We start from the raw sequence: 12,087 nt of genomic DNA on the forward strand, positions 1-12,087 counted from the left end.
TACAGCAAACACTGAAATTAAAAAAATTATTTGAGAGCAAAGTTTTCAGGTACAACATACTCATTCACAAGCTCCGTACTGAATTTGACTTCTAAGTCTCATTTTATTTCCTGAGCACCTAACTATGCCTTCATCTCAGCCTCACTCCAGCTGAAACCAAAGATGCAAAACACAATCAAAATGTTTAACTTATCCTATCAAATGGAAGCCCCTAAAACTGTTAAGATTTTTTCAGTCTCAAGATGAAAAATAAAAACTGAAATGACAATGAACAGCTTGAATGATGGCATCTGCAAGAATTACATACTGGAACAAGATTCTCCCAAACAAAACATACAAGTATCAGTTATTGTACAGCTGTAAAAAAAGTATGTCTTCTTGAGCTAATATGATGGACACTAAATGCAAGGACAAGACATGTAGTCCAAAGGAAACACCAACTCCCAGAAATATAGAAGCCTCAGTCCTAAGAAAATCCTGGGACAGGAAGTGAAGAAGGTAGGAGCAGGCAGATACCTGTAAGAAGTGCCAATATATCACTCTTATGATGTCTGAAGTAGGAGTAATTCCATTTAAACAGTAACATTTGTAGATACTGCCTTTGCTTGCATTGCCACAAGTCACTGAAGAATTGACTTGTGGAATTAGCATGTCTATTAAAAAAAAAGCACTTGAAAAAATTAGCATTTCAGCCATATACATCTGTGATGGACTCTGGATTAAGAAAAATAGTTCCTTTTTACAAACAGGGCAGTGTATCTAGCCTAGTGGAAAAGAGTTATGGTCTTCATAACCAAAGAAGAGACAGATGTACCTGACAGGTATCCAGTGTAAAGTATTCAAAAAAATTCAAGATAGTATACGCAGAAAAACTGTATTAGAAACAAAAAATCAAACTTCAACATGTAAGTATCATCTTACACATCATATCCCTACATAAAGGCATGAAAAGAGGTGACTCTTTTTTAAAACTGTGTTTCTTCCTAAAATGGTGTTTCTTCCTAAAGTTAAACACATCAATGCTTGCTTTTGAAGTTCCTCTTCTTCTAGAGTTTGATTCTCTAAAGCTTTGCCTCAGAAGTTTGTTACAATTTTGATTTTTACAGTCTTGTTTAAATTAGTTCACTGTAACTCAAGAAAAAAAAAAAAGCCAGGGAAAGAAACAAATATATTCATTCAAGATAAGTCACTGTCAGAGATCTGACAGAGCTACCACTCTACTACCACTGATTTTTTGTAATATTAGAAGACACGGACAATGAGTAAATCATGATCTTTCTGAAGGTCTCAGAAGATTACCCAGGCAAACCTTAAACTTATTTTACCAGTCCATATACTATACCCAGAAGACTGGATGCTTAAAAGAGCCTGCAGAAGAACTATAGATGTGAATTGAGGGAGACATGTAGATGTGGACTGTGAAGCACTGAATATTCTTTTTCCTCTGCTCTATGACCACCTTGCTAAAGTGTATGGTTCACCATACCCCTAGCAAACTTAAACCAAGTCAGAAGCCAGCAAATCATTCAGAAATTAGTCAAACTAATGAAAGTCAAACGTCATGAAAGATATCACATCAGCCACTACTGCTTAAGCATGGTTAATCAATACAGAGTTATTAATAGAAAGAAATTCAGATCTGCTCTAATGAAAAGAATCTTGGTATTTCAGTCTATCAAACTGCACATCAGCCATAGAACTTGCACCTATATTTGAAGCTGAGTCTGAAGATTCAGTTGGGAAGAACACAGCTGCAACGAAATGCCATATAGAAAATCTATTCTATTTTGCTGATAAAGGTTCAAACAGGGTCTACTGATACTTGTACACACTTCCCTTCACAGTGAGAAGCTGCATACTCCACCAGTGAGAACACTCAATTTACACTGTGAGTAGAAGAAAAACATCCGGGATGCATCTAGCCTGTTAAACCATGGTAAAAGTTCCAAAAAGAGAAGCAGGAAGGGACAAACATAAAGACACTGTCTGACAAACATAAAGACGCTGGAATCAGAAACATGTTAGACAGGCAAACCTCTTTGAATCAAATTAAAGGTGAGAATCAGTATCCTTACTAAACCATGTCGAAAAATTTTACTCAGTGCCTTTCTACAAAAGAGAAGCAGTGTAAAAACCATCTAGAGTAAGCTTGCAGGCCACAGATAGCTAGATCATAGGTTTGTATCTGGGAGTCAAATGTGTGTACATACTGATTGAACATGGAAAGCTTCTTGTCATGTCCAAATCCATCTCAAAGATCGACCAAAAAGTGAGTTCTCCACTGATTACAAAGCATTTGCTCATCCAACATAGAAAACACTGGTTATTCAAAAAGATTCAGTCACTTGTTACTTTCATGTGCACCTAACAAGACATATGAAGGCAGACATCTTACTTAAGGTAGCAGATACAAACTCATGGAATTACTGAAGTTTCCTCAGATATTGAAGGTATTTGATTTCAGCCTTAATTTAAAAAACAAAGATAGCTGTGATCAGTTTCCATGATAGCACAGAGAGGATTTTGACTTTTGAGAAACAGTAAATAAAAGTGACCAAGAAAAAAATCAATGTCAGTATTCAAACTTGTGGGCAAACATGCTTTATATTTAATCTCTTAAGGTTCAGTCATTTTTTTCAGCATCACATTGCATATCAGTGTTAGTGTGGAGATATTTTCCGCATGCTTACACTTGCAATACCGTTTTCCAAACGGTCCTTTGTGGCTTCCACTTTTTTGTCCCTAACACTTGCTTGAAGCGCTGCAATATTTGAGAGTACTGGTGTATTCCAAACTGAAAGCCTTAATTTAGTATGACTGCATGACACACAGTGCAATACCACATTTGCAGTTTGACATTTACATTTACAAAAAATACCCTTTATCAGATAAGCAAATAGTAGGGGGAAAAAATAAAAAGATACATTTGAAACACTTACTAAGCTTAGATACAGTAATGGAAGTAATTTTTCTCTTTACAGCTTCTCTTCAAACCCCTTTCTTCAAGATGTTTCAGTCATCAGGATACTTACACTTAACAAAGGCTTAGGTCCAACCAGTACATGAAATGGTCAGCCTAGACAGTTTTAAGTGAAGAGGATACACACGTACCTCATACCTGGATCAACATTCAACTATTTTGTCTGTGTGTTCCCATATTCAGACTCAGATCTTTTTCCTACTTTAAAAGCATTTCTCTATGATTCAAAGCTCAGACCAGGGGGTCTAAGCACTTCTAAGGGAGATGTACTGACCACTTCCACCTAGTGTTACAAACACTGATACCTCTTGATCATGGTAAGGTGGAGCCATCTCCTGTCCAGAAAATAAACAACCTTTAGTAACTATTATTAACTAATACAAACAATTCTTGACCACTGAAGTAAATGTTCTTTCAGCCTGACAATGCAGCCAACCCTCACTTATTCAGTACTACTTTCTGTACTTAAATTCTAGAGAAACGTGTCAGAATAGCCATGCTTGACTTGCATGACACTGGATAAACAATTACACTGGCATGGGAGCCACAAGATAAGCCATATGTTTGACTTCAGGTTAAAGAAAGAGTAAAAACAACTAGGAGTGCTAGTCTGGCTGCCTTTGGAAAAAATACAAGTCCATTCCAACCTGCTACTGAGGAAAAGCCATCTAAGCTGCACTCCCTTTCTAAAGTCCTTTGTGGGGGGAAGATGTCTCTTTCAGTTGTCATGCTCAGTAGATAGTAAAAATGAACTGACACTGTTACTCTATACAAACAAATACACAAGACTCATGTGACTTGCTGCTAACACCTTGTAAGCCCTACACTATTGAAAGAACTCTGGCCTGAAAGCAAGATAAAACTAACCAGTCTTCAAACTGGATTTACATAATATCATGACACAGGAGATTATGAAGAGGAAGCTCCTCTCTGAAGTCCATTAGCATAGAGTCATAAAATAGTTTGTGTGAGACAAAACACTAAAGATCACCTTCCAGTAAGCCATCTCACTCAAAGCCCCATCCAACCTGGCCTTGAACTTTGCCAGGGATGGAGCATCTACAACTTCTAAGGGCAACTAGTTCCAGTGCTTCACCACCTTCATAGCAGAGAAATTCCTCATAATATCCAATCTAAACCTACTCCAAATTTATAACCATTACCCCTTGTTCTATGACTAAATCACCTTGTAAAAATCTTTCTCCAGCTTTTTTGTTGGCTCCTTTTTGGAAAGCTGCTGTAAGGTGTCCCCAGAGCCTTCTCTCCTCCAGGCTGAATAGTCCCAACTCTCTCAGTCAGTCTTTTTACTGGACAGATGCCCCAATTCCCTGATCATCTTTGTGGCTCTTCCTCCAACAGGTCCATGGGCTGCTTATACTGGAATCCTAGTGCTGGATGCAGCACTGCAGGTGGGGTGTCACCAGGGCAGAGCAGAGGGGCAGCATCCCCTCCCTCACCCTGCTGACCACACTGCTTTGGATGCAGCCCAAGAAGCAGATGGGTCTCATCCCCATCAGCACCCCCCACTCTTTCCCCACAGGCCTCACTCCATTATCTGCCCAGCCTGTATTTGTAATTGAGATTTCCCTGGGGCAGGTGCAGGACCCTGTATTTGGCCTTGCTGAAATTCAGGAGGTTTGCACAGACTCACCTCTCAAGCTGGTCAAGGTCCCCCTGAATGGCACCCCTGCCCTCCAGAGTATCAACTGCTCCACACAGCTCGACACTGTCAGCAAACGTGCTCTGGGTGCACTTGATCCCACTAACAAAGTTGTTAAAAAGCACTGGTCCCAGTATCAATCCCTCATTGATGGCTCCTCTCCACTTGGACATCAAGCCATCAACTATAACCCTTTGAGGGCAACCATCCAGCAAATTCCTTATGTACCAAATATTGCAATCATCAAATCCATGTCTCTCCATTTTAGAGACAAGGATGTTATACATTAGATACAGTCTAATACTTTGCAGAAGTCATTACATATTCTTGAATGGGCTTCTCACTCAAGAAATACAACTTTGGAGTCACCAGAGAGTTCCCATTACAAAACCTGCAGTACTTAGAATCTTCTAAGTATGTGGTACTATATATTTTTATCTAGTGAAAGTATACCTCTTTAGATATACATATACATATACATATACATATACATATACATATACATATACATATACATATACATATACATATACATATACATATACATACATATATACACGTAAGTATACTATGTACCAAGCATTTCGTAACTAATATATGACAGTCACAGCAGCTAGAATTCCTGGATGACAGTTATGCATTCTGGAGACTCTAGAAAGCAGATTAAGTAGGGGTAAGCTGTCAAGGAGTGTGTAGTCACAGAACACAAACAGTTTAACAGTCAGACTGAGGAATGTGCCCTTTCTTGCACTGCTTGGAGCTTTTGCAAGTCCTTCTTGATGAAAACCAGAACTTACTTAATAATGCAGTTCATAAAGAGAAAAAAAATCCCAGAACGTATGTTTGCAGATTAGGGAGGGGTTAGTACTGTTTTCAGTTGCAATCTAAATTTCATGTTTCACTAACTTAAGAGAGTGAGAAATAAGCCCACACCCTTCAAGTATTGCACATACATATACCTCATACAAATACAGAAATTAACCATTCCCCAAGTCCTCTTTGCATCCTAGCAGCATTACCAAGCTAATACATACATGTTTAGCACTGCATGTCAATATCCATAGTGGAGGCAAGGGAAGTAGACAAGGCAATGTGAAAGCTAAGGGAATGGTCTTTAAATGGAAACTAGAAGTCCCAGAAATACAATATACTCAGTCTCAAAAATTAAACAGACCAAGTTATGGAACATTTTTCAGGCCTTATAAGAAAGACTTAAAAAATTTGAGAGACCTTGAGCTTCAGCTTACTAAGGGCTGGCAACCTCACACACGTTAAAAAATAACAGAAGATCATTAGATTTATAGGAACAAGGCAAAGAGTTTGAAATTTATAAACTAATAATTTTATTTCATGTAGTAAAGTTCACATTCTCAATGCAAAATCACTTTCCCAGCCATCTTTTTGGCTGGATACATCACTAGAAACGTTATTTTTATAAGACAAGTTTTTTTGTCTTATCTTTTTCAAGTATTTCCCAAGAATCTTCACTAGCAATTGCGCTAAAGGTCAAAATAAAAGACACTGGTTCTGGAAAACTGATTATCATAAACAGTATTATCTTAATGAGTTCAATAGCAATAGATCAATAATTTATTTGGCTACTGATTCTCCGGCTAAAGAGGCAGAATGATACCTGAGGTTCTCAATCTCCATTTTTCTGGCAAAGTGTGTTTTCTACTTCAGAAGCACTCCATATCTATGCGACATATTGGTATCACTGCAAACTGGAAAGCTAACAGCTTAGACAGTGCAGCAACAACTATCTTTCAACTGAAAAGTCCACAGAAACTTACCATTATTCTTTCTCTTAATTTCTAACTCTGGAAACTAGAAATTTCCTCTTTTTCACCATGATCAGAGTAACCACTGAAGGATAAAACCTGACTATTATTTGAAGAAAAATAAAGAATCAAAATAGCCCAAAATGAGGAGCAGCTAGGCATTTTGCACTATCCTTTCTTTATAACAATCTGTTAGATGCAGTTTTTCATACAAGTATCATTGTACTAAAAGAAAAAAAAAAAATTAACATTTCCTTCTATTACCAAAACCCAAGTATTTTCCCATGGATTTCTTCCTTATGTCCAGCAGAGGGTAGCAAAAGAACAGATCTGTGAACTCCAGAAAATGTTCATCTCTATCGCTTTTCAAGAAGTAGCATATAATAAAATATTTTAAGATTGGGGTTTAAGTAGAGTTACACTACTTCTCACACAATCACCTGAAGAAATTACTTCTCATCATCGAAAACTTAGGCACACATTTGCTAACTAAATGATCATTAACTTGAAGTATTCAGCATGGAAACTGAAGATATGTATCCTATATCCATCAACTTCAATCTATAAGATAAAAACTCTATAAAGGGAGATTAAAAAAATACAGATCTACTTCATGAAAAAATGCAGACCATTCTGTCTCTGGTGTACTACTTTAAGGATTCTATTTCTGAACAGCAATTCAGCTTGGATACTGGTATCATGATACACTTAGTGGATGAAGGAAGTTGTAGATGTTATATATCTAATCTTTAATAAAGGCTTTGACACCATTTCCCACAGCATACTCCTGGAGAAACTTGCTGATTATGATGTGAATGGGTACAGTGTTTACTAGGTAAAGAACTGGCTGGATGGCCGGGCCCCAGGAGTGGTAGGAATGGAGGTAGATCCAACTGGCACCAGTGAGACTCCCCAGGGCTCATTACTGGAGCCAGTCTTTACTATCTTTATTGGTGATATGGATGAGGGGATTGAATGCACCTGTATATGCAAATCACACCAAGCTGCGTGTCATTTCCTCCAGTGCTGATCTGCTGGAGGGAAGAAAAGCCCTGCAGAAGGAGCTGGAATGGTGGAGAGATGGGCCAAGACCAGTGCCATAACATTCAACAAGGCCCAGTGCTGGGTCCTGCTCCTTGACAGCAACAGCCCCAGGCAGCGCCACAGGCTGGGGGCAGAGTGACTGAATGTGGCCCAGCAGAAAAGGACCTGGGGGTGCTGGGGACAGTGGCTGAACATGAGCCAGCAGTGCCCAGGTGGCCAAGAAGGACAATGGCATCCTGGGCTGTTCCAGCAATAGTGTGGCCAGCAGGACCAGGGCAGGGATTGTCCCTCTGTACCCAGCACTGCTGAGGACACACCTCAAATCCTGTGTTCAGTTCTGGGGCTCTCAATTCAGGAAGGACACTGAGGTGCTGGAACATGTCCAGACAAGGGCAGCAAGGCTGGTGTAGGGTGTAGAAGTCAAGTCCTGTGAGAAGTGTCTGAGGGAGCTGGGGTTGTTTAGCCTGGAGAGGAGGAGGCTCAGGGGTGACCTTATCACTCTCTATGACTGCCTGAAAGGAACCTGCAGCCAGGTGGGGATCAGTCTCTTTCCGCAGGCAATAAGTGACAAAATGAGGAAATGGCCTCAACTTGTACCAGTGGAAGTTTAGTCTGGGTATGAGGGAAAAAATCCTCAGGGCAAGGGCTGCAAATCATAGGAGGAGGCTGCCCAGGGAAGGGGTAAAATCCCCATCTACAGGGTTATTGCAGGCCCTTTCAGGTAATCACACGTATGTAATTTAATTTTAACATGGTAGAGTGAAATGCAGAAAATGCAATCTGCCAACAGGATATGTATTGAAGTCTAACCTATTTTGTTTTTTCTGATTCAAAGACTCGTGTGTTGGGGGTTGGTTCTTTCCCTTTTCCCTCTGTGGAATTTTCCCCATTGTCATGCTAAGATACCTGTTGACTGGGCCCTGGTGACAAGGGGGAGGGGAGAGAGAGAGAGAAGAGGGAAACCCCCGAGATTCAAACAGCCAGAAGAGGAAGCGGAAGGCTGGGCCTTGGCCCATTTCCCCCGCGGAGTTCAGAGGAGAAGGACGATCGCCGCCTCCTGCCTCTCTGTCCCATCCCAGTGTCGGAAAACCACCATCGGACCCTGCCCGGCTGTCTTCTTGCTGTTATTCCTACCCCCATATCTTTGCCTGAGAGCTCTCTTAATTCCAAAATTATAATAATCGGAAGAATCACATTTTTTTTTCAGTCCAAAGGGAAGCTTCTGCTTTCCTTAGCAAACCAGGACAGATTTTGGCGCCCAACGTGGGGTTGGCTGGAAAGATGGAAAAAAGCTAACTGGCAACGTAGGGGAAAACCAATCTGGGCTGCTGATGAGTGGAAAGACATTGCCACTCAGGTAGAGAAGCTACCTGTAAAAGTCCGTCATGTAGATGCCCATGTCCCCAAGAGTCGGGCTAATGAGGAGCACCAACACAATGAGCAAGTAGATCAGGCTGCAAGGATAGAGGTGTCACAGATAGACTTAGACTGGCAACACAAGGGAGAGTTGTTCCTGGCTCGATGGGCCCACGATGCCTCAGGTCACCAAGGCAGAGATGCTACCTATAAGTGGGCACGAGACCGAGGGGTGGATCTCACCATGGACAGTATTTCCCAGGTTATCCATGACTGTGAGACGTGTGCTGCCATCAAGCAAGCCAAGCGAGTGAAGCCCCTCTGGTATGGGGGGCGGTGGTCCAAATATAAGTATGGGGAGGCCTGGCAGATTGACTACATCACACTGCCTCAGACACGCCAAGGCAAGCGCTACGTGCTGACCATGGTGGAAGCCACCACTGGATGGTTGGAGACCTACCCTGTGCCTCATGCCACTGCCCGCAACACCATCCTGGGCCTGGAAAAGCAAGTCCTTTGGAGCCATGGTACCCCTGAGAGAATTGAGTCAGACAATGGGACTCATTTCAAGAACAGCCTCATAAACACCTGGGCCAGAGAACACGGCATCGAGTGGGTGTACCACATTCCTTATCACTCACCAGCGGCTGGGAAAGTGGAACGGTGCAATGGGCTGCTTAAAACCACCTAGAAAGCACTGGGTGGGGGGACTTTCAAAAACTGGGAGATTAATCTACCAAAGGCCACATGGTTAGTGAACACCCGAGGTTCCACTAATCGAGCAGGCCCTGCCCAGTCTGAGCCCTTGAGAACACCAGATGGGGACAAGGTTCCAGTGGTGCATATGAGAGGTATGCTAGGAAAAACTGTTTGGGTGAACCCTGCCTCCAGCAAAGACAATCCAATTCGGGGGGTGCTTTTTGCTCAAGGGCCAGGGTGTACCTGGTGGGTGATGCAAAGGGATGGAGAGACCTGATGCATACCCCAAGGAGACCTTGTTTTAGGGTGAACTACCTATGATACTGTGCCTGTATCTGTAACTGTATGGATGTCTATAATTTGAAGATTTTAATTTGATTTGGCATGATGGTAGGGGAAAATTCGGGGTGGATAATGTTGGGCATTGGTTCTTTCCCTTTTCCCTCTGTGGAATTTTCCCCATTGTCTTGCTAAGATACTTGTTGACTGGGCCCTGGTGACAAGGGGGAGGGGAGAGAAAGAGAGAGAGAGAAGAGGGAACCCCGCGAGATCCAAACAGCCAGAAGAGGAATCAGAAGGCTGGGCCTCGGCCCATTTCCCCCGCGGAGTTCGGATGAGAAGGACGATCACCGCCTGTGTCCCATCCCTGCCATCCCAGTGTCGGGAAACCAGTATCGGACCCTGCCCGGCTGCCTTCTCGCTGTGAACTACCACCATCCAGCACTCTGCTGAGCACTGGGACCCACACCGTGAGCGGAGGGCTCTCTCTCCATCTCTCTCTCTCCCCCTGGGACAGCTCTGCCATCACCCCCAGCCCTCCTGCAGCTCTGCGGGAGCCGCCCGCCCCCAGCACCGGGAACTGCAGCTCAGGGAAAAGGTGCCTGCAGCCAAAAAACACTGGGACTGAGTTACTGTTCTGTTTGTGGGTAATTTCATAGCTGTTGTTGTTCTTGTTTGTCTTGTTAGATATACTAGTAAAGAACTGTTATTCCTACCCCCATATCTTTGCCTGAGAGCTCTCTTAATTCCAAAATTATAATAATCGGAAGAATCACATTTTTTTTTCAGTCCAAAGGGAAGCTTCTGCTTTCCTTAGCAAACACCTGTCTTTCAAACCAGGACATCATGTTAATTTTCTTTAACTTTCAAATGCAAGACGTTTCATCATACACATTTCCTTAACCAATGTTAAATAACTATTCTTATCAGTAAGTACCACAAGACACATTTTTCTGTAGACTGAATATGTCTTCTTACATTATTAAGATATTCAGAGAGTTAAAATAGTTTAACAAAAATTTAGAAGCAAAAAATATATTTTTCTCATTGTGGTTAGTAGGTAACATTTCCCTGATAAAACCATCACTAGGGTATAGTAATTGTATATTTTCAAGGAACTGTGCCTTTGATTTTCAAATTCACAGCTCGTGGGTATATTCAATCAAAATATTTTAAAAGATAAATTATTTGCGGCCTTCCTCCTCCTCCTTTCAGCTCATGATTTCTCTGTTAGTATACAAAAAGCCATGAAGTCACAAGCAGAGTCCTTATTCAAATGCGGGGAAGCAAAACTTGGTGTTTTTTAAAAAGGCTATTGGAACTTCACAGTATGCAACACTTTCTAACTAAAGGCAATTCCACCTAGGCCAGTAAGTGCAGCTCAAAATGTATGACAATAGATTTCCTGCAGAATTCTTTGAGGGCACAAAGGTCTACCTTGTTGGTCAATAAGTCAGTGTTTTTAGTTGATGAGCTTTGATCTTCCCTGTAGGAATTTTCTTTTGTGCTTCATCTTTAATGCAGGACTCTACCTACCTAAAAATCAATGCTTAAAACATTTCTTTTGCCTTTAAGAGAAAAACAACAGAAAAAAATCACTACTGAAAACTATGTCACTTACTCCTTTAAGGTTTCACAGTATTTAAGAAGTGACAGTTCTTTTAAATTCATATATTTAAAGATGCCCTTGGTAGAAAACATACATCAGGATAAAAAACTGTCCACTCATCATGCTTTTCTGCAACAACAAATGTTCTACCAAGAAAGTTGTGGTCCAAACTACACAAACAGATAACATAACTACTACAAAGCTTATCAGAGGACAAATAAAATACTGAAACTTCAGAGGAAACCGTTTAGTGTGAAAAGCATATTTACAAGGTATTATTCTCAAAGATTAGAGACTTCTCAACCATAGGTGTCACTCAACAGAGAGGAAAACTAAACCTGCAGTAACCAACTACAGACAGGAGGAGTAAGACCTCTGTAAGACCCTGCTGTAAGACTAACGTGATCTTCCAGTACTATACTCCCTGACCTAGCACAACACCTGGCAATTTTTGCAGCTCTAGCAGATTCTCCACCACAAATCCAACAAACCAAAAATATAAGAAGATAGATAAATTAAGAATTTAGATTTCTTAAAGTTAGCCTTGTTTTCACACTTACATAAACCTTTTCCTATCTGCTGTTTAAACACAAGTCTCAAACCAGGCTCACAATAAAAGGAGCATTCACCTGTTCAGCCTTTTCTGGAGAACAGATGTTCAATATTTTGTTCATCAAGT

General features: G+C 41.2%; 1 protein-coding gene across 1 annotated transcript in view; it reads right to left on the bottom strand.

Moving 5' to 3' along the window:
• CCDC171 (coiled-coil domain containing 171) overlaps positions 1 to 12,087 on the bottom strand; it is a 165,349-nt gene that overhangs the window by 132,819 nt on the left and 20,443 nt on the right. The gene's annotated exons all lie outside the window — the stretch shown is intronic.

The sequence above is a fragment of the Cinclus cinclus genome, chromosome Z (genome assembly GCF_963662255.1).
Source record: "Cinclus cinclus chromosome Z, bCinCin1.1, whole genome shotgun sequence".
Taxonomy (NCBI): domain Eukaryota; kingdom Metazoa; phylum Chordata; class Aves; order Passeriformes; family Cinclidae; genus Cinclus; species Cinclus cinclus.